The following is a 23,114-nucleotide window of genomic DNA, read 5'->3' on the forward strand; positions in this document are numbered from 1 at the left end:
GCCTCTGCTTCCATCAGTCGATGGATGGAGGTTCTGTTTCCCAGACTCTCTGGCCCTGGGGTTGTATGCTTGCACTCCCCCGATTCATGTCTAAAGTCCATAAATGAGTGAGTACATATCATGTTTCTCTTTTTGTGACTGGGTTACCTCACTCAGGATGGTTTATCCTAGTGCCGTCCATTTAGGCAAATAGAGGTCAGCTGATTAATGGAGTTTTGACTTATGTCCAGCTCACAATAGGTCCAGTAGGTCTCCAATCCTGAGGTTATAACCCCAATTCCAGAATGTGTAATTGTGATACATATACTTAGAAGTTGTCAAGATTCTCATATTGGTTCCCTAACCTATGGAGTGATGGCTATCATGGTTTAAAAGGCTAAATAGAAACCTTTAGAGTTGCCTCTGCCGATGAAAATAGTGAATCAAAACCAGTCTTTCATCCATGAAGGATCTGCAGAAATTAGTGCCAGCATCAAGGACTTGAAAGATGCAGGGGTGGTGGTGCCCAAACACATCTCCCTTTACCTCTCCTATCTTGACAGCACAGAAGACAGATGGATCATGGAGAATGACAGTTGACTGTCAAAAACTCAATCAGGTAATAACTCCAGTTGCAGGTGTTACACCAGATATAATGTCCTTGCTTGAGCAAATTAACACATCTCATGATATGTGTTATACATGACATGCAGCTATTAATTTAGCAAATTCCTTTATTTCAGTGCCTGTCCGTAAGGACCACCAGAAACAATTTGCTTTCAATGGCCGGCAGTATACCTTAACAGGATGTATTAACTCTCCTGACCTGTGTCATGACTTAGAAGGAATCTTGATTGTTAATCTCTCCCACAAAATATCACACTGGTTAGTGCACATGATGTTGGTGACATTATGCTGATGGGACCAGCTGAGCAGGAGAAAGCAACCACTTTGAACTCATTGGTAATACATATGTGTTTCAGAGGATGGGAAATAAACCCAACCAAAATACAAGGACCTTCTACCTCAGTGAAATTCTCAGAAATCCAGTGGTATGGGGCATGCAGAGATATTTCTTCTAAGGTTAAGGATCAGTTACTGCACCTTGCCCCTCTCACGACCAAGAAAGAAATTCAATGTATAATGGGCCTATTTGGAGTCTAGAGACAGCCCATTCCCCACTTTGGTGTGTTACTCTGTCCCATAGACCAAGTACCTCAGAAAGCTGCTGACTTTATGTGAGGCCCGGAACAGGAAAGAGAAAGCTCTTCAATAGGTCCAGACTGCTTTGCCACTTAGACAAAATGATGTAACAGATCTTGTGGTACTTGAGGTGTTTGTGACAGATAGGGATGCTTTTTGGAGCCTTGGCAGGCTGCTAGAGGTGAATCACGGGGAAAAAAATCTGTTGAGATTTTGGAGAAAGACTTTGCCATTATCTTCAGACAACTATTCTCCCTTTGAAAAACCACTCTTGGACTAGTATTGGGCTTTAGTGGAAACTGAACATTTGACAATGAGCCACCAAGTCACCATGCAACCCCAATGCCCATCATGTGCTGTATTTTTTGTGTGTGTGACTGGTTGAACTAGTTCCTTTTGATTTCTTTTTTGTTTTCTTCTGAGAGTGCAGGGGAGGAAAATAAAAAGCAGAAAATAGATACACAGGGAGAGAGGCTAAGATATCCCACAGCACTTCAGGTCCTTTAAAAACAATTCCAGTGTTGAGTAATTTGATTTGAGTTGTGTTTTCCAACATGACAACCACTAACTACAGGTGTCCACTCAGTAATCAGATTATTAGTAGAAACAACTGAGATGTACAATGCAAAATGACATTGAATTTTAGATTTAATATGAAAAGGAATATTAAAAGGTCACACTAATTATATTTCAGACTAATCACAACTCATCATAGTGATATTTTGACGAGTTAAGTAAAATATAATATTAAAATTAAATTTACCTTTTTAAAATGTAGATTCTGGTCCAGCAAGATGGCTCAGTGGATAGAGGCACTTGTATACAAGTCTCACTATTTAAGTTCAATATCTGTATCCCACAAGATGGTAGAAGGTAATCAACTCCCAATAACTATGCTCTTACATTCCTATAGATGTCATAGCTTATACCCCAACCCTACCCACACACACATATGCACACACAGACACACTAATTAGTCAAAATGTGGCTACTTGTGAATGTACAGTCACAGCTGCTCTGTTATAGTGACTTACTCTTCATGAGGACCCTGTGAGGACTTCTCTGTTCAGCTGAGTTAATTGAGGTATGGCGGCTGTCTAGGTTTGAAGAGCACACTGGTAGATGATGATTTTAATCTACACCGTCTGACTCTGGAGTCCACCCTCACCGTTTCCTTATTGGCATACTACTTTCAGCCCCAACAGAGCTGAAACTTCTAAAAAAAGAGGGCTGTGTTTGTTCTGAAAACTGGGAGAAGCATACAAGAAGGGGTGAGAATTTTCACACGATGTGATTGCCATTCACAATCGTCTTCCTAGACTTTAAAGAACACTGCTCTCTGAAACATGGATGACATAGAGATCTTGTTGACTATTGAGTTCCATACTTAATTAGCCAGAAGCAAAATGTATTCCTCTACTACCTGTTGTAATCCTTTCCATTTGAAGTCTTTCTCAAGGACTAACTCTTTTAAAAGTATATTTTCTTATTGGATCTCTTGATGTTCAAATCCAAGTCAAGTTCTTTAATTTATTTTATTTTAATTTTAAATAGCTTGTTTTACATGTCAATCCCAGTTCCCTCTCCCTCCCCACCTCCCGCACCCCCCAGCATCCCCCCCCCCCATCCTCCCACCTTATTGCCAATTCCTTCCACATAGGGGATATCTGGAGCCTATCATTTCACTCAGGGTAGGGTCCAGGCACTTCCCTAAGAGTCCAGGCAGAGAGAGCAACCCTCTTTGTGTTATGGACACACGATGTCTGTTAGTATTCAAGGGATAAACACTGATCCACTGCTCAGGACCCCATAGGTTGCCCAGGCCTCCTCACTGACTCTCACACTCTGGGGGTCTGGATAGGTCCCATGCTGGCCTCCCAGATGTCGGTCTGGGGTCCAAGAGCTCTCCCCTGTTCAGATCAGCTGTTTCTGCTGGTTTTGCCAGCCCATTCTTTGCCAATTTGCTCTTCGCTCCTCTCTCTCTGTCACTGGGTTCCTTGGGTTCAGTTCAGTATTTAACTGTGGGTGTTTGCCTCTGCTTCCATCAGTCACTGGATGAAGGATGGTTATAGACATCAAGTTCACTATCAGGAATGGGCATTTGAGGTGGTCTCTACACTATTGCTTACCTTGCCAATTGGTGTCATCCATTTAGATCACTAGAGGTCACTCTGGTGCCTGATCTGTCTTCTAACCTATGATTCCCTCTTCCCCCTATCCTACCCCCCCCCAGTCAACCTTCCTGTTCCTCCACATCCTACTCTCTCTTCCACTTCTCCCCCTCTCTATTTCCCAGGTCCCCCTCCCCCCACCCCTCGCTGTGTTCCCCATCTGTTCAGAGGATCTTGCTTCATTTCTCTTCTCTTGGGTATCATGCATATCTTTTAGGTTCTTTCCTGTTTCCCAGACTCTCTGTCAGTGGAAGTGCAGACTGGCACTCTCCTGATCCATGTCTAAAATCCATATATGAGTGAGTATATACCATGTTTGTCTTTTTGTGACTGGGTTACCTCACTCAGGATGGTTTCTTCCAGTGCTATCCATTTACCTGCGAATTTCAAGATTCCATTGTTTTTTTCTGCTGAGTAATACTCCATTGTGTAAATATACCACATTTTATCTATCCACTGTTCAGCTGAGGGGCATCTAGGTTGCTTCCAGGTTCTGGCTATTACAAGTAATGCTGCTATGAACACAGTGGAGAAGATGCCCTTGTTGTATGAATTTGCCTCCTTTGGATATATGCCTAAGAGTGGAATTGCTGGGTCTTGTGGTAGATTGATTCCCATTTTCCTGAGGAATCTCCATTCTGATTTCCAAAGTGGCTGTACGAGTTGGCACTCCCACCAGCAGTGGAGGAGTGTTCCCCTCTCTCCACATCCTCTCCAGCATAAATTGTCTTCCGTGTTTTTGATTTTAGCCATTCTGACAGGAGTAAGATGGTATCTCAAAGTTGTTTTGATTTGCATTTCCCTGATGGCTAAGGATGTTGAGCACTTACTTTCTCAAGTGTCTCTCAGCCATTTTAAATTCCTCTATTGAGAATTCTCTATTTAGTTCTGTGGCCCACCTTTTAATTGGATCCTTTGGTGTTTCGGAGACTTGCTTCTTGAGTTCTTTGTAAATTTTGGAGATCAACCCTATGTCAGATGTGGGGTCAGTGAATATCTTTTCCCATTCTGTGGGTTGCCTTTCTGTCTTGTTGACTGTGTCCTTTGCCTTACAGAAGCTTTTTAGTTTCATGAGGTCCCATTTGTTGATTGTCGATCTCAGTGTCTGTGCCACTGGTGTTATGTTTAGGAAGTGGTCTCCTGTACCAACTCGTTGAAGAGTATCTCCCACTTTCTCTTCTAAAAGTTTTAGTGTGGCTGGATTTATGTTGAGATCTTTGATCCATTTGGACTTAAGTTTTGTACAAGGTGATAAACATGGATCTATCTGCAGTCTTCTGCATACCAGTACCCAGTTATGCCAGCACCATTTGTTGAAGATGCTTTCTTTTTTCCATTGTATAGTTTTAGCTACTTTGTCAAAAATCAAGTGTTCATAGGTGTGTGGGTTAAAATCAGGGTTTTCAATTCGGTCCCATTGGTCTACCTGCCTATTTTTGTGCTAATACCAAGCTGTTTTCAGGACTATAGCTCTATAATAGAGCTTGAAGTCAGGTATGGTGATGCCTCCTGAAGTTCCTTTATTATATAGGGTTGTTTTGGCTATCCTGGGCCTTTTGTTTTTCCATATAAAGTTGATTAATGTTCTTTCCAGGTCTGAGAAGAATTGTGCTGGAATTTTGATAGGGATTGCATTGAATCTGTAGACTGCTTTTGGCAAGATTGACATTTTTATTATGTTGATCCTACCAATCCAAGAGCATGGGCAGTCTTTCCATTTTCTGGTATCCTCTTTGATTTCTTTCTTTAAAGACTCAAAGTTCTTGATATACAGGTCTTTCACTTCCTTGGTTAACATTATGCCCAGATATTTGATGCTGTTTATGGCTATTGTAAAGGGTAAGGTTTCTCTGATTTCTTTCTCAGTCACTTCATCGTCTGTATATAATAGGGCCACTGATTTTTTTGAGTTTACCTTGTATCCTGCCACTTTGCTGAAGGTGTTTATCAGCTCTAGGAGTTCCCTTGCAGAGTTTTTTGGGTCACTTACGTAAACTATCATATCATCTGCAAATAGGGAAAATTTGACTTCTTCTTTTCCTATTTGTATCCCCTTTATCTCCTTTTGTTGTCTTATTGCTGTAGCTAGGACTTCAAGTACAGTATTGAAGAGATATGGAGAGAGTGGACAGCCTTGTCTTGTTCCTGATTTTAGAGGAATTGCTTTGAGTTTCCCTCCATTTAGTTTGATGTTAGCTGTTGGTTTACTGTATATTGCTTTTATTATATTCAGGTATGTTCCTGTTATCCCTGATCTCTCTAGGACCTTTATTATGAAGGGGTGCTGGATTTTGTCAAAGGCTTTTTCAGCATCTAGTGAGATGATCATGTGGTTTTTCTTTCGCAGTTTGTTTATATGGTGGATTACATTGATAGATTTTCTAATGTTGAACCATCCCTGCATTCCTGGGATGAAGCCTACTTGATCATGGTGGATGATTTTTCTGATGTGTTCTTGAATCCGGTTTGCTAGTATTTTATTGAGTATTTTTGCATCAATGTTTATGAGGGAAATTGGTCTGAGATAGGCTTTTTAAGGTTTTTTTTTCTTTTGGTTTTTTCGAAACAGGGTTTCTCTGTGGTTTTGGAGGCTGTCCTGGAACTCACTTGGTAGTCCAGGCTGGTCTCGAACTCACAGAGATCCGCCTGCCTCTGCCTCCCGAGTGCTGGGATTAAAGGCGTGTGCCACCAATGCCCGGCAAGTTTTTTTTCAAATGTATGTGTATTAATTTCTTGGTATCTTTCTGTAACACTTTTCTCCAAGATAAAACATTCTGACTTGAAGAGAAGCCTGTTAGGACTCAGCGTGGTGGTTTGAATAGGAATGTCCTCCATAGACTTGCCTATTTGAATGGTTGGCCCATGGGGAGTGTGACTATTAGGAGGTGTGGCCTTGTTGGAGTACGTGTGGCCTTGTTGGAGGAAGTACGTCACCATGGAGATGAGCTTTGAGGTCTCGTGTATGTTCAAGCTACACCCAGTGTGACACACAGTGTCCTTCTGCTTCCTGCAGATCAAGATGTAGAATTCTCAGTTCCTTCTCCAACACCATGTCTGCCTGTGCACCATCAAGCTTCTCGCCGTGGTGATAGTGGATGGAACCTCTGAACTGTAAACCAGCCTCCATTAAATGTTTCCCTTTATAAGAGTTGCCATGGTCATGGTGTCTCTTCACAGCAGTAGAAACTCTGAGACAATAAGGAAGTTTAACAACTCAAAAGTTTCAAAACATGTGGGGGTCCATGAAAGCATCATAACCAGCTGGGGAACCATGGCAAGAAGGATAACTCACACCTTTAATCCCAGCACATGGGAGGCAGAGGTAGGCAGATCTCTGTGAGATCTAGGATAGCCTGATCTACAGAGCGAGTACCAAGACAGCGAAAAGACACCCTATCTTTGAAGAAGAAGGAGATGGAGGAGGCGGAGAAGGTAGAGGAGGAAGAGGACGAGGAGGACGAGGAGGGAGAGGAGGAAAACTCAGCTCAGTTCAGCACAACTTAATCAGTTTTGGTTCAAACTTCTAGAGAATTGACACCAGACAGTTTATGGTAAGCATATTTAAACACAGTATAACCTTGGGGGAAAGCTTCCTGTTGTAACACAATCCCTGGTGCACAAGGAGGCAAAATTACATCAACACTCAACTCAAAGTACATGTGACCATAAAGATGAGAGCTTAAGGGCCACAAATCTGGTGTTGTCTCTGGCTGGGGTCCCAGACAGACTAGAGGTTCACAGACTGTAAAGTACAAGTGACACCTTCCCTAAGGATGGGATCTATTGACTGAGAAACAAAGCCAAGGATAAAGGTCTGGAGAAGGGATCAACGTTCTGGGGGATGTAGGTGAGATCTGGTTCTACAGATAGCAAAGAAATACATGGAACTGACAGTGTCACAAAGTTCCCCGGCCCTCTCTGAGCTTCTATGAGCAGTCAAGACTTCTGAGAGCCAGTGTCAGACAAGACAAGCTGCCTGAACAATGTTCACTACAGCTGAGCTGCCTGGAAGAGACATTCTCTGACTCATTGAGTGACCTGCAAGAAAACAATAAGCCATAGGATTCCATTTCTTCATGAGCTGTTATCCATACTAGCATGTATTTTGATAATACAGCTGTCTTTGTGTCATCATTTCTATCCCTGTAAAATACCCCTCCCCCATACTTCTGTAAGAAACCCCAATTCATTCATTGGTTCACAAAATTGGACTTGGGTGGTATCTAAATCTGTTGACCATTCGCCATCTGGAGTGAGTAGAAATTTGTTCACGTCTCCCCAGAAATGGTGTCATCCAACAGTCTTGAGTGCATGTGAGTACAGGTGCCCAGGGTGGACAGATGAGGTCACCAGATCTCCTAGAACTAGAGTTACATGAGGTTCTGATCAGTATTTGGGAACCTTGGTAGTGGAGACCAAGCTCAAGTCCTCTCTTAGAGCAGCCAATCATCTCTCTAGCCCCAAACGCTGTGCTTTTAACACTCTTCTTTTCTTTTTTCTTTTTTTTGCAGTTTTTTAAATTATTTTTTTTTAATATTCCAGTCCCTGTTCCTCCATCCTCCTCTCCTCCCGTTCCCCCCGCTTCTTTGGCAGATGAATCTATTTCCTCTCGTGAATCTTCAATGCCTGAAATCCTCTCTTCCATCTCTTGTATTCTGTTGCTTATGCTTGCACTTGTGGTTTCTGATCATTTGCCCAGATTTTCCATTTCCGGAATTCCCTCGGTTTGTGTTTTCTTTATTGCCTCGATTTCATATTTCATGTCTTGAATTGTTTCCTTCACTTGTTTGATTGCTTTACCTTGATTTTTCTTTTTTTTTTTCTTTTTGGTTTTTCAAGACAGGGTTTCTCTGTGACTTTGGAGACTGTCCTGGAACTAGCTCTTGTAGACCAGGTTGAGTTTTCTTTAAGGCATTTGTTGATATCTTCCAATTTTTTGTTTGTCATTTCCTCCATTTCTTTAAGAGAATCTTTCATTTCCTCTTTAAAGGCCTCAATCATCCTCATAAAGTTATCTTTTAGGTCGTTTTCTTCTACTTCTTCTGCATTGGGATGTTCAGGTCTTACTACTATAACACCAGTAGTTTCTAGTGGTGCCATATTGCTCTTTGTATTTTTGAGTGTGTTCTTACCTTGTTGTCTATGCATCTCTTCCTCTAATGGGTATGGGTGGAGCTTGTGTTTCAGTGGGTCTCTCTTTCTCCAGTTGGTATAATTGAGGGCTGTGGCTGCCTTGACCGCTCTTCAGGCACAAGTAGAGCAGAGCTTCCGGTGCACGCTCCTCCTGGTGGAAGTGACCCAAAGCTCAGGGAGTCACTCCTTGACGTGCAGGTGGGGCTACAGCTCCAGGCTCCAGTGGACTCGCCTCCTGTTGAAGGCGTAGATGGTACTTAGTTGATGGAGTAGCGAGGGTATCTCCCACTGAGAAATGACAGTGGATGCTGGCTGGGACACAGGTCCTCTTTCCCAGAGGAACTTACTGTGATAGTTTCTGGAAGATAATGCTGGAAAGTGCTGCTGTCACTTCACCTGGTGACCACTCCTCGCTCCTGGAATGAAACTCGAACCTCCCTCTGAGGCTGCTTCCAGGTCTGAGGCTCAGGGATTCCTCTGATGCTACTTCTCCGTGGGATTCGGAACCTCCCACTGACATTGCTCCAGGCCTGAACACACTCTACTTTTCTATACTGTAAGTCTATTTATTCAGTTCTTCTTTATTTATTTAAATGTCTCTGGAGACCTTAAGACTTTTAAGCCGTGGTGGCGCACGCCTTTAATCCCAGCACTCGGGAGTCAGAGGCAGGTGGATCTCTGTGAGTTCAAAGCCAGCCTAGTCTACAGAGCAAGTGCCAGGACAGGGTCCAAAGCAATACAGAGAAACCCTGTCTCTAGAGCATTATCAATTCACCCCAAAGTCAAACAACACAGAACTTCCCATTGTATACATCCGAATCACAGATTTTTATCAAAGTCTTTTCCAAGTAGTTTCCCATTTTCAGTTTGTGTTGTCACTCTCTTGATAGTATTATAATATGGACAAATGTCGCCTCGTAGTCAAATAGCCACAACCTAACCCTAAGATTTTTAGATTATTACTTCTACCTTCTCTGACAGTCCTTCTTCAGGTCTACATTCACTGTGCTCCAGTCTTGTCGGTTCTGTTTTGATTTCACTTACATCTATCTACCGCTTCTAAATGTACAGGTCTCCTATAACCTACTCATTTCTTCTTATTGCTTCCTATAGTTACAGTTGTGACGTACATCTTTACTACTCAAATCAGAACACAAATAACTCTGAGGAGTAGGATGCTGGGGAAGAAGTCTTCAGGACATAAGATCCAAGGGACCAGGAAAGAAACAATGCCTATTACATCTATGGAATAATGAACTCCAGGGACATTTCAAATGTGGCTTTTATTTAGTTTAACTGGGCACAGCAGGCTGATCATGGTGATTACCAAAAGGGCTCAGATATTGTTAAATAGGTTCTGTTACAGCAAGCTCTAGTACTTAAAAGCCTAGAGGAGCCTGTTTAAGTAGACCTGGCTACGTAGGCTTGAGCTGTCTTTTCATGTGTTTGTGAATGAGTAACTAACTTTCTCAGAATTGCTTTATATACTAACACAGAGTGACTGCATGTTCTAGGCACTAAACTCTACAAATATTTACTGCCCTTTTTGTTTCAATAGTGGGTGTAGCACTGTAATACTTTGTAAACATAGCATACCCCAGGAGAAATCGTAATCTGAGTTTTTTTATTCTGAACTTTCTCCAATTTCAATTGATGACGCTACTGTTCGTTAACCCTTAGGTGACTGGGAACCAGCCACAATCCTTTTTATAGTCTACAGCTTATCCCCCCCTAGTGCATCGGGATGTTCTGTCGGTTCTTACACTGAGAGTTTCTTAAATCTGATCATTTACCACTTCCTCCACTTCTCCTCAAATTAGAGCAAGGCTTCTAACCAAACATAATAATAACCCTAGGTAAGGGAAGGACCACACAGGGAGAAGTCATCAAGAAAACAGGAATCCAAAGCCCTTGAAATGACCAATGCTTATTATGTATACAGGACAACCAAACCTAGAAAATTTTCAGTTATGCCCATAGATAACCAGGCAAAATGGAAATGTCATGGTGAATGCCAAAAGGGCTCAGATACTATCAAATAAAACCTATTATGGCAGGCCCTAGACCTTTAAAAACTTGGAAGGGACTTCTTTGGTGGAACCAGCTATGTTCAGTTGCCTCCTCATTTGATCACTTTGCCCTCCCCCCCCCCCCGTTGCATCTCCACACTCCACATGTAGTCAAATTGATCTCCTAAAATATAAGTCGGACAATGTAATTCCCTTACCAAAACCCTTCTAGTACCTTTCCCTGGCACACCAAAACTCCTTTGTCCCCTGCCTACCTCTTTAATCTCACCACCCACACCAGGCTTAGGTTTCTTCAGACACAGTGAGTTCCTTTCTCTTGATTGGTATGACTAGGTTCGTTAGCATATCAAGATCTTTATGCTCAAATGTCCCCTGACCTTGTATCTCATCGAAATTAGTTTTCCCCTTGCTCCCATTAATTAATCTCTGACTTTTAACTTGATTTGTGTTTTCCACAGGGTTTACTGTCACTTGGAGTCATGTGCTTATGTGTTCAACTGTCTTCTCATTTCCCATTCTGAACCTCAAGAGATTATAAACTGTCTGTCTCGTTCATAACTCTGCCTCCAATAACTTAGAACAATGCTTTATATACCAAGTAGTCAAGAACTGGTTTTTAATGGAGGAAGAAATGAGTTTCCTTATCCAATACAGTCAACTAGTAAAAAACAAAAAATAAAAAAACAGTATAGCTTATTTCACATTTTGCTTTTCCTTTTACCTCAGTTAGCTTCTAGGGTTATTTTTATTTTAAAATATTACCCAAATAAATGGATGGAGATAAAAAGGGAAGAAACTCCAATGAGATTCTTGGTGCCAAGAAACTGAGTATGGTGAAAATCCATCTAGAAACTCTTCATCTCTCTAGACATGTGGTGTAAGTCACAAGATTTCCAATCAGAACTCATAAATAAAAATTGAAATATCCCCAAAGTCATATAAAAGATGAAAGCTATCCTTCTTACATCTTTTGACAATGAGTCTATTTTTATATTTTGTTCTTTCGGTAATTCAAGAAGTGAGGAATTGCATGTTGCAACAAGAGACAAGGTTTTGCAAGATCAAAGCCTTAGCTATGTCAATACCCTTTGACCAAAGACCACAGGAGCACTCCTGTACTTGGACAAAGTTGAGCTTATTGATCTATTCTAAAGAGGGAATTGATACACCACAGAGACCCATGGGGTTTCTCAGTGTGGGCTCAGAATTGATCTCTCTTTTCATTTGTGCAAGCAAAGATTAGAGTCTGTGCTGGGAACATCCAAGTTGGCAGGGCATTACTCTGAACTGGAAGCTATCCAGAAGCACAAGTACTTTTACAAAATTATCTGAGAAAATCTTATCAATTATTTGGAAGGCTATGAAACAAGGATAAATATGTGATGGGTAATAACACGGTTTTTAGCTAACACAGGAAAATATTTGGTCATTTTGTTCAGACAACACTTAACACTTGGTCTGTATTCATTCAGATATGATTATAGAGTAGCCTTGTTCTGTCTTGAATTTCCTGAGGATAGTGTGGCTTGTCTAACAAATCACTTGCTCCTCACCTCAGATTTTACACACTTGAACCCAACTTGACCGCTCATCGACTAAAGTCCTTGGCTCAATGGTAGCAAAGTGAATATCTGGGTACCAAATATAGATTTTTATCTGTGTTTCCCAGTATGTTTCCAAGTTTAAATTAGTTGCTAACGGTTAAAGTTGGGGAATCTTATGTAAGACAAACACACATTGATTTGTCTGGAAATATCCATACCCTTTGCAATGCCTGCCTGGCAACTTAGCTAGGGCTGAGGAAGAGCCTGGTATGTGGCTTGCTCCCCTCAGGCATATGGGCTTGGCAGATGTCTGAGTTGGAGTTTCCGGTTCCCCTCCTTTCTCTCAGTGCTTACTCTGCCACCATTCACAGCTGTTTCAACAATTTCTGGGAACCCATCCTTCAAAATGATCTTGGCTCTAACCTGATTTCAATTTCATAGTTCTGTATGGCCTGTGGTAGTTTCAACCAATAAAGACGTCAATGTCAGTCTTCTCTGATAACAGCTTATAACCCCTACTCACCCTATGTGTCTTTTACTGGAACTTTCAGTTCCCCTTTACAGAACTTGTATGCTTTTAATCAGCTCATCCCCTCTTTCCAATGCCCTCTTTTGGTCCTCACTGATGCCAACCACATTAAATGGTATGGGCCATTCCCCATATGATGTGTTTCCAATTAGCTCATAAAGCATCAGGCTTGTCTTTGAGTTCAGCTTGTATTTCCATGCCATAGCAAATGAAGGCTACCAGAGAAATCAGGTAATTGAAGGAAATTATATGCATTTTTAAATTTACTTAAAATTCAAATTATAAACTTAACATAGAAAACCTATGTAATATTTTCTTAGAGTGTTCATTTTTTCCAATTTTCACTCTGAGTCAGCCTCATCTCCTCCCTCACACGCTTGTCTCAGCTGTCTCACGTCGAATTCTTCAGAAGGCAGTTCCAGGATGGCGAGGAGGGTATTGTCTGGGGTGGAAAGCATTATAATTTATGCTTGGGACTCCTAGTGTAGAGGGTGATACATAATGAGAACCTAATGAATATTGTTGAGGGTGAATACTTTTCCTGCCACAAAATCTACCTAATTACCTGTGCATGTATCCATTCTTGTCTGCCTTCTCTCCTATCCAGCCCTGTTTACCTCTGTGTATCCAACAATTTTAGCCTTCTACAATATTTTAAAAATACTTGATTAGAGTTTACTTGAATTTGAAAAGCAATCTGGGTTATCACAAGATATTGAAACATTGTATTTGTCCGAGAGTCCTCATGTACAGTCCTGGCGAAGGACATTTATTATGATGATTATAGTCATAGATAACAATTATTGAGTGCCCTCTTTGCTAAGTACTATTCCAAGAGCCTATTGTGGACAAGCCCATTTAATCTTCACAACAGCATGAGATAGGCACAATGTTCTCATCTCTGTTTAACTGAAATACAGAGCGTGTAGTTACCCACATTCTCACAGCGTAAAGACAGAGGAACGATATTTATTCTTTTTATGATACTCTTTTGCATCCATTAGAAAGTAAAAATTAAGAGGGGGAACCACTAGTATCACCAGCCATAGTGATATGCCAAATAGTACTGAGATGGAAAAATGAAAGCAAGGGGAAAAGAAAAAGAAAAACATTGATGCTTCTTCTCTGAACTCTGATATGCCTTCATCGGTCCATTTCTTTCCTGGTTCAAAAACACCACTACTCCTCACCCAGGATACCATAGTAGCATAGGTACTGCCCTCTGCTCTCATCCTGAGGCAACCACAATCCCCTGTTTAAAGCATAAACTCGGGAATCACACGATTCCCATATCTCTTGTCATTTTCTCTGTAGTTCTATCCCAAGTGGCTAGAGCAGTGTTCTGAGTTGCCATCATACTCAGCATGTACACATTGAATGAATTAGTGAAGTGAAATACACCTAACATTTCCAGAGCCCTAGGATGAACGGCATAGCTAACAACTGACTAGTGATTGACCTCCTAAAACAAGGTAGAAGACTTCTAAATATACATTTAAATCTCAACAGTGTTCTTAAAAATATAGAAACAGCTTGGGCTAGCGATGTGTCTCAAAAGAAGCTTAGAAATGAGGGTTCCTTGGGTTCTTTGAATATGACACACTGTGTTTTAACCAGTAGTGGTATTTTTAATTTACTACCACCCAGGAGACGGACTTTCCCTGTGATAGTCTCTGGAACACATTGTCATCTCTGAAATAAATAAAGCCAGAAGCAAGGATTTGAATTCTGAATAACTGGTGCTAGCTATAGATGGTGATTTATTGTCTATATAAAATGAGCAGTATCTCAGTTTTAGTTCCACCCATCAGTTAGCTACTTTTAAAAACCTGAAATGCTAGTTACTTTGATTTATGGTTAATAGTAATAATAATAATAATAATAGTGAGTCTAATCTTTTTTTGTTCATTTTGTGTCCTTTAAAATATACCCCACCCAAGACCATTTTTCACACAGCTTGGGAAAATCAAAAGGTTTTCTCATACACATTTTCAGTGTGGCTGGATTTATGTTGAGTTCTTTGATTCATTTAGACTTAAATTTTGTGCATGGCAATATATATGGAACTATCTGCAGTCTTCTACATGCCAGCATCCAGTTATGCCAGAACTTCTGGAACCCAGTTGCAGAGAGGGAGGAGAGATGAGCAAAGACTTGGCAGGTGAAACCCACAGAAACAGCTGACCTGAACAAGGGGGAGCTCATAGACACCAGCGTGATAACTGAGAGGCCAGCATGGGACTGATCCAGACTCCCTGGATGGGGGTGGTAGTGAGGAGGGGCCTCAGGCAATAAATCAGCATTTAGTCCTGTCATCCAGATGAACTTTGGGAGGCCATTCCACGTGGAGGGATGCTGTCTCCGCCTGGACACATGGGGGAGGGTCTAGGCCCTGCCCCAGATCATGTGACAGACTTTCGAGATCCCCCATGAAGGGCCTCACCCTCCTTGGAGAGTAGAATGGGGATTGGAGGAGGGGTTGGGAGAGGGTGGAAGGGGGAGTGGAAGAGGATGGAAGGGAGAGGTAACTGGGATTGACATGTGAAGCATGTTTCTAATTTAAATTAACTAAAAAATAAAAATAAAGACTTTTAAAATGTAGGAATTCCTTATCTTCGCTTCAGCTTCTATTTTAGATACAAGTTTAATTTCTCTTATCGACCCAGGGCTTTGTCACCTGTAACGTGATTTCTAGTTCTCTATCATACCCTCATGGCTCAAGTCAGGGCCAGACACAGACTCGGTTAGATTTAACCCTTCATGCAGACATCAATAGTCCCAGAACTTGGGAGACTGAGGGAAGAGGATTGCTTTGAGTTCAACCTCAGCTATTCAGTGAGTTCAAGGCAAGCCTAGAATACAGAGGGAGAGAACCTGTCTTTAAAAAAAAAAAGGAAAAATGGAGGAAGCAAGGAAGGAAGGAAGGAAGGAAGGAAGGGAGGAAGGAAGGAAGGGAGGGAGGAAGGAAGGGAAAAATACAGTACAAGCTTTATAAGCTCTTAGTTCTTGTAAGTGAAAGATAAGAGGAATAGTGCATATGTGCCTCAAAATGTTTCCTTGTCTGTCATAAATACATGTCATTTTTTTCGTAAGAAAATCTGAAAACGGGCTGGAGAGATGACTCGGTGGTTAAGAGCACTGGCAGTTCTTCCAGAGGACCGGGGTTCAACTCCCAGCACCCACACGGCAGCTCACAAGTGTCTGTAATTCTATTCCAGGGGATCCAGTATCCTCATCAGACATACCTGCAGGCAAAACACCCATGTACATAAAATATAAATAAAGAAGTAAGTTGAAAAATAAACCATGAATCATGAAAGTTAAAAAAAAAAAAAAAAAGCCGGGCATTGGTGGAGCACGCCTTTAATCCCAGCACTCGGGAGGCAGAGGCAGGCGGATCTCTGTGAGTTCAAGGCCAGCCTGGTCTACAGAGTGAGTTCCAGGACAGTCTCCAAAACAATACAGAGAAACCCTGTCTCGACAAAACAAAATCTGAAAACAATACATGAAAGAACCACTGTATGCCACTCCTGCAAATAGACTGAGCTCACTTCACTGGTTTCCCCATCCACTTCCTTTAAACAGACCATTCTGGCGTTGGAAGAACTTACAGTAACCTCTACTATTTTCTCTTGTGTATCCTTTTAGTTACCATAACAATGTCTTGCTAGCAAACTCTCCAGTGACTAGGGACAGGGACTGCCTTCCAGATCCATTAATTCTTCCTGGCTTAGATTTGTAAGCAAAATCTTTGCTGGTTTATCAAATTCTTGCTTTTCATCTGAAGAACTGGACACTGCCCCTGTCTAAGTTTTCCCTAAGATGTCAGGGAAAATGTAAGACACGGAACCCAGCACCACGGTGATGGACAAGAAGGCATGATGTTTTCATGGATAAGAGTCACGAGAGTATCCACTAGCTTAGAGACAAGTTTCCTGCCTGAGTGACCCACTCAAAATGAGTCAGGAAATGGGGCATTGTTATTTGGTTGTCTTCCAAAAATACAAGGTACAGCTAAAGAATCCCATAAACGGCACATAGTAAACCACCGTATCTAGATTATTTTTTCTTGCAAGCGAGGATTACTGGCTGCTCTGATATTCAAACATTAGTTTAGTTGGGAGCTCTTAGAACCTGCCTAATTTCAATGGCTTTTTCTCAGTCTACCATTTTCTGAAGGCATTAGTATTGGACCTATTCTGTGAAGCCAATACTCATTTGTTAGATATAACTAACAGAGTAGTTGAATAAACCATATAAGTGTATCATCTTGCAAGACAACCTACAAGTGTTGATGGCATTCTTTGTTTTTTTCTCCCAAATTTATTCAGATGATGCTTTATGACTTGTAGGAAATATGGCCAATCTCTGAATGCTACTTAGAGTGAACGCAACATATATGTAAAATCTATATCATGAAATCATCTTCTTAATGTAAACAGGACCCTTTTCTGATGCAGATTTCCCTGTGTGGAATATCTTTTAACTTTTTAAAGATTATCATATAATTACCTTTGTCCTTCCATTTCCTCCCTCCAATCTCTCCCATGTACCCCTCTCTACTCTCCTTTAGTTAATGAAAGAACAATAGGGTAAAAAAATAAAACAAAACATAACTAAACCATACCTTGGTCCTCTTGTGGGACTTTTAACAGTGGGAACAGGGGCTATCTCTAACTCTGTTACTGGCTTTTATGACCCTACTCCCTAACACCTTGCCTAACCTCAACACATGGGGAGATGCTTAGTATGACTGCAACTTGACATGTTTTTGTTGATACATACTCATGGGAGACCTGCCCTTTCCTAAACAGAAACAGAAGAGCGGATTGGGGGTGGGGATGGATGGGGTGGTGGGAAGGGATGTAAAATAAATAAATAAAATTTTAAAATGGAAAACACATTTTAAAAGCATGGAATTAAAAAAATAAAAGGAAATGCCTGACATGACATTATGAGACAAGGGACCTCCAAAGATGCCACTGAGTTCATTTTCTATTGGCCATCTAGTGCTGGCCATGCAGCCTGCCTTTAAGAGCAGTTTGCTTTCTCAGTGAGAGTCCTTTGGAGGGAAATAACTTTCCATTTGCAAGTGTTTATCCACCTCTCCATTCAGTTCAAAGACAAAGTCTGGTGCAGCCTGCCTCAGTCTCCATGAGGTCATACGTGCTTGGGTCACGTTGTTTAGAAGGTCTTTATTCCTTGGTCTCGTCCATCCCCTATGCTTCTTACGGATGCATGGATCAAGATTCACGGGACTAGGCTCAATATAGGTTAATATAGTTTTATTCGGGAAGAAGTCACTTAGGCAGGAAACAGATGACTGCTGCAAGTTCCGGCTCCAAGGATCCACACAGGTTGCTCTTGTTGACCTGACTGGAAGCAAGAGAGAGCGAGCTGGACCTTGGATCCCAAACCTACACTACCCTCATCACATCCACACCTATGACCACGCCCAAACAGGCATGGTCAGTGCTACAGGTGCAGGTGTGTGTGTGTGTGTGTGTGTGTGTGTGTGTGTGTGTGTGTGTGTGTGTGTGTGTCTCACTACGACTTCTTACACTCATTTTACCTCCTCTTCTGCAGGGTTCCCTAAGCCCCAAGGAAAGAGATTTGATGGATTTCTCTCTCTCTCTCTCTCTCTCTCTTTACCTGTCTCTCTCTCTCTGTCTCTCTCTCTCTTTATAATGTCTGGCATAATGTCTATGCATTTGTTTCCATCTGCTGCAGGAGGAAGTTTACCTGAAAAAATTAAGATTAAAAAGAGAATGAAAATAGATTTATAAGTAGTTGTACATCAGCTTATCATTCATGATGCTTTCCATTTGGTATTACATTGTTTAAATTGCCATCTGGAAAAGGCTTCATTTATTTGAAGAACTTTCTATAATATAATATAGTATAATGCTGTGTTCTATAGTATAAGTTCAGTGATAGCTAGTTCTCTTGATTTGATATTGAATGTTCCTATATTTAATCCTTACTATTGAAGGTTATATAAGATATTATTTGGTCCTGGTAATTAATATAATGGATTTTCTGTTTCTAAAAATGTCACCTTTTCTGTTTACTTCTGAGATTAATTTTTATAGATGGTACTTACTACTTTAACTCTGATATACCTAGGTGTTGCTTCTCATATTTATTCTGCTAGAGTTTCTTTGAGATGCTTGAATCTGTACTTTAATCTTATTCACCAAATTTGTAAAGTTTGTAGCTTAGATTTCCTCACCTAGTTTCATTCTTGTTTCTTTCACCCTTCTTCTGGAACCTCCATTGCACTCATGTTAGACTTTAAGTTTGTTCCAATAGTACTTTTTCTGACTCTCTTCATTCATCTATAAAATAAGAACTGTTGCTATATGCTATAGCAAAGATAAGCCTTGAAAACATTTGGTAAGTAAAAGAAGCCCAGACTAAGAGCATCACTTATCAAATGGATTCATGTATTCGAAATGGCTTGGGGTCAGTAGGACACAGCAGTGGGGAACAGAGTATGATTGACTATTATTGAAAGTGTCCTTGATGGATGATGAAATACAATGGTATAAGATAATGATGACTGCACAGTGCCACGGTTTAAATATTTGTTCCTCGGGATTGATGTTGCCAGTCTTTATCCTCAAAATACCACGTTAATGGTGTTGGGAGATAGTGCTTCTAAAAAGGGGTTGGTCCATTCCACAGTCCATTCATGGAAGATCTTAGGCAGTAGGTGTGTTAAAGATGCAAGGTCTGTCTGATGCTCTTGGTTCTGATGTCCTTTCAAATATATCATCCTGACAAAGAGATTCAGGAACCACATTCTTGGCTTCCCAGTCTCCAGAACTGTGAGCTAGGTAAATATCTTTTCTTTTCAATGAACAGTATGTGATATTCATATGCAGCAACAGAATATGGACTAAAGTAGGCAACCTCCTGAGTACATAAAAGCCGTAGAACCTTTACAATAGCAGAAATCGATGCTATGTGAATTATGCGTCTATTTTAGAAAATGTGAAGAATTATACAGAGGAAAATATTGCAACTAAGGAGATCAGGAATAAACATCCATAGAGGTGGGAAAGAATAGGAAATACTGATGTCATAAAAATTTAGACAGAAACGGATGTTCATGTACCAAGAATCACAGTGAGTGGAAGCTGAAAACTGAACTACCAGGCATAGAACAAGGATAGAACTGATTATCTTATTGAGAGATATTTCAGCAGGTTGCTAAGAGGAACCAGGGAGCACTGTAGGTGGGGATTAAAGGAGAATAAGAGAGCAAGTATTATTTCCTTCTTCTGGAAGTTTTACTGGGTAAGAAAGAGCAGACAGGAAGAACTTAAATGGGTATACGGTTTCATTGAAAAACTAATCTGGGGAGCCTTGATTGCCTTTTATGTGTTATCTACCCACGAAAATGACAATGACTTCAATTGAGGTAATTTACACTTCTTCAAAGAAGTATGTAATCCCCCGGCCCCGTCGTCACACAACCCCTTACTTACCATTACTTAGTATCAGTTTGAAATATTTAGTGCTTTCCCTATAATTAATGGGCCTCAGTGACAGCTCCTATTTTATGCTTGATTTCCTACCGATGTCTTGTATTGCTTAACATTACCTTAATATTTTGATAGCATGCCAATGCCATGGAGATTTCCTCTCAAGTGCGAAGAATTGGATAATGAATAACATAAAGGAAATCGGTGGTTCCCCATTTTCTGTCCTTTGAAACGCCTACTCATCCTCACCAACTTGGAATGAGAAGGAAGAGGCGATTTCAAAGAAAGTGTCTGTGTGACGTAAGCCACTGACTCTCCAATACCTCTTCATTTCTCTTAGTGGCACCGGGAGCCAAGGTATTCATTCACACCGTATGCCCATTTTTCCAACCAGCCTTGCTTGCAAATGCTCATTGTAACGGGTCCTTGGTCTGGTTCAAGGACTCTGGGTTCTGCTTCACGATCATCACTGTCCCTTCCCTGAGACTCCTCTCACATATCCTACGGCCTTACCCTCACCGAGTCATGGAAATCTCGGGGATATCATTGCACCAAGACCAGTCCCTTCACAGACTCCGGCAGGACACAGATGGGGTAGAGGCTAGTGTGCACCAACCAAAGGGTGTGGGCCTGGGTGGCAGCTGAACTGTCATTCCGGGCCACTGGGGTCTCATGCCTCCTTTAGGTGAGGGGCGAACCAGCTCTTCTACACCCACATCATCAAGGCCTGTGGTGAGGGGTGGGGCCATCTACCTCCAGTGTTGGGAGCCCTTCGGCCTAGTTTTGGATCAGCGTATGAACTCTTGTCCAACGGGTGTCGGAGAGGCAAAGCCCGTGTAGATGGCCTCTCAGTTCTCAAGGACCGGTGGACCTCACGACAGCACAGAAGGCTGCTGAGACCATGCAGCCTGCATGCTCTCCTCTCTCTCATAATCTCTTGGGGGATTTAAGTTTCACTTTGTCAGCCGTACGGAGGGGGGGGCAGATGTGACCATTCCTGAAAACTCCGTTCTATTTCTCCAATCGTTTCCCCTGAAATTCTTTGGGTGCCGATGGTTCTCAGGTTTCTTATAGGGAAGCTTTAGACTTACAGGACGCTTTTGTATGACAAGGGAACAGTTAGAGAAACACAAGCTCATTGTATGCAAGCAGCGTGTGGCAATTCACCTCTATTTCTGTAAATATGATCGGTTAGGTTTTGAATGATATTGTAGTACTTGAAAACATGTGCCTATGTTTATCACCTTTTGGCTTTGTAAGTACAGGATGTGTCTGGCTTGATAATTGGCCAAGCTAAGAAAATACTGAGCATTGTTTTGGTTTTAAAAAGTCGTTTTCATGTAAAAGATGGAGGGAGCACATTTGTTTTTCCAGAGGTTAATCCTGGGGGGTGGGAAAGCTTGCTTTTGAAGTGTAACTAGAGATGGTCCCAGCCACTTGTGTGGAACTCATCTGTCCAGACGATTTGTCTCCCGCTGATGCACCTTCCCTGTCTTGGGACCCGAACCCAGGCTTGGGATTCAGGGAGCCAGCTCTCTTGGTGCAGGGCCCAGCAAGGGGAAGGATCAGCTCTCCCAGGGCCAGTGAGGGGCGGGATGACTCCTCCGAGTGGCCCTCTGATTTTATCACATATGGTTCCTGTGGCTTCCCTCTGGTAACACAGGCCACAGACTTTACCACAGACCCCAAGCTGCAGCAGGACGTGGCCCTCAGCAGTAGCTCAGGACTAGACAATGCTGTGGTTCTGGGTGGCAGCACAGGCTACTCAGATAAGCGTGGCTCATGTGGAATCGTGGCCCTCTGCATCAAAAACGTTAGAAAGGCCTGCTTCTAAAATTTTCACTCAGGGTTCAAAACAGGAGCCTCAAATGGATTAAGCGAAGGAACTAAAATCTGAGGGGAAAGGAATTATCCCAAAGTGATAATACACAATTGCTCCTCTGTATATTCCTTTCTTCTTCTTCTGCTCTGTTCTTCTCTTTTCTCTCCTCTTTTTTTCTTCCCAGTTCTTGGAGGTACAGATATATATATATACATTTGCAACAGTAATTCTTTCTGCAGTACAATGTGAGACTTGAGTTTCTCTGGGTCATCAAGGCAGGTAAGATTTACACACAGCAATAAACTAAAACTACTAGGAGAAACTTCTGGCACCAGTTGCTTGGGGCTGAGTTTCGAGAGGACCTGAGTTTAATTTGCACAAAGAAACAAAACCCGGCACCTTCCCATGCTCTTGCCTCAGTGGCGGCACAGGCCTTCGGGAAAGCTTTTTCTTTTCCCTGAGGATGAGCAAATGGGCTGATTTCCTCTGTCATTTTCTTCTCAGTGGAAACAGGAGGGAGCTGTAAATTTCCAAGCTAGAATGTCAGGTAATAAACTACCATGAGAAGTTTAAGCATCTTTTAGTGCAGGGTTAATTTAGGTTATGGCTTCTCTATCTGGCAGTGAGGTAAAACCAGGGCATGTCTATTTCTTTTACCCATCTATGTCCTTGGATATCTGGTAATGTCTTAGGTGAAATGATTTTGCCTGGGCCCTAAACACTGACCAGATGCCTGTCAATAAGGATAATTGCAGGAAGGCAGATCTCCACAGTTACCTAGGAGCGGGGAAGAAGGACCTGATAGTGGGGGACAGATCTCATACAGAACTAAGGAACATAATCCCCAGTAAATGATCACATGGTGCTAAGCTGTGGGAAGTAAATCCCAAGTTCGTTGCAGAAAGGAGTGAGCTACAGGGAGAATCTACAGCAAGACACAGCCACTTCATTCACAAGACTATAACACCAAATACAACTTCCGTATTGGTTTCATCTATCAGAAGAATTCTTAATTCTTTTGAGTTGTCTCATGATATGATGGCTGTGTAATCACTGTGTGATCTTGTGGCTTATAGTACCTCAGGCACCAATAAGGCCACAGGTTGTATCCCTGCCCCCAGACTTCTATGTGGCCTTTGGTGGCAACATGGGCCTTGGACTTTAACACAGACTCAGACCTGACCTGGATGTCCCCATTGCCTCTGGCAGTGCA

The 23,114-nt window shown here is 41.8% G+C and overlaps 2 long non-coding RNA genes across 2 annotated transcripts in view; both read left to right on the forward strand.

Moving 5' to 3' along the window:
- LOC110341354 overlaps nt 1-23,114 on the forward strand; it is a 69,977-nt gene that overhangs the window by 43,362 nt on the left and 3,501 nt on the right. The gene's annotated exons all lie outside the window — the stretch shown is intronic.
- LOC121133637 lies at nt 15-7,831 on the forward strand. Its single transcript, XR_005870564.1, has 3 exons — nt 15-598; nt 2,209-2,266; nt 6,367-7,831. It is a non-coding gene; the product is annotated as an uncharacterized LOC121133637 (long non-coding RNA).

The sequence above is a fragment of the Mesocricetus auratus genome, unplaced genomic scaffold, assembly GCF_017639785.1.
Source record: "Mesocricetus auratus isolate SY011 unplaced genomic scaffold, BCM_Maur_2.0 Super-Scaffold_100023, whole genome shotgun sequence".
Lineage (NCBI taxonomy): Eukaryota > Metazoa > Chordata > Mammalia > Rodentia > Cricetidae > Mesocricetus > Mesocricetus auratus.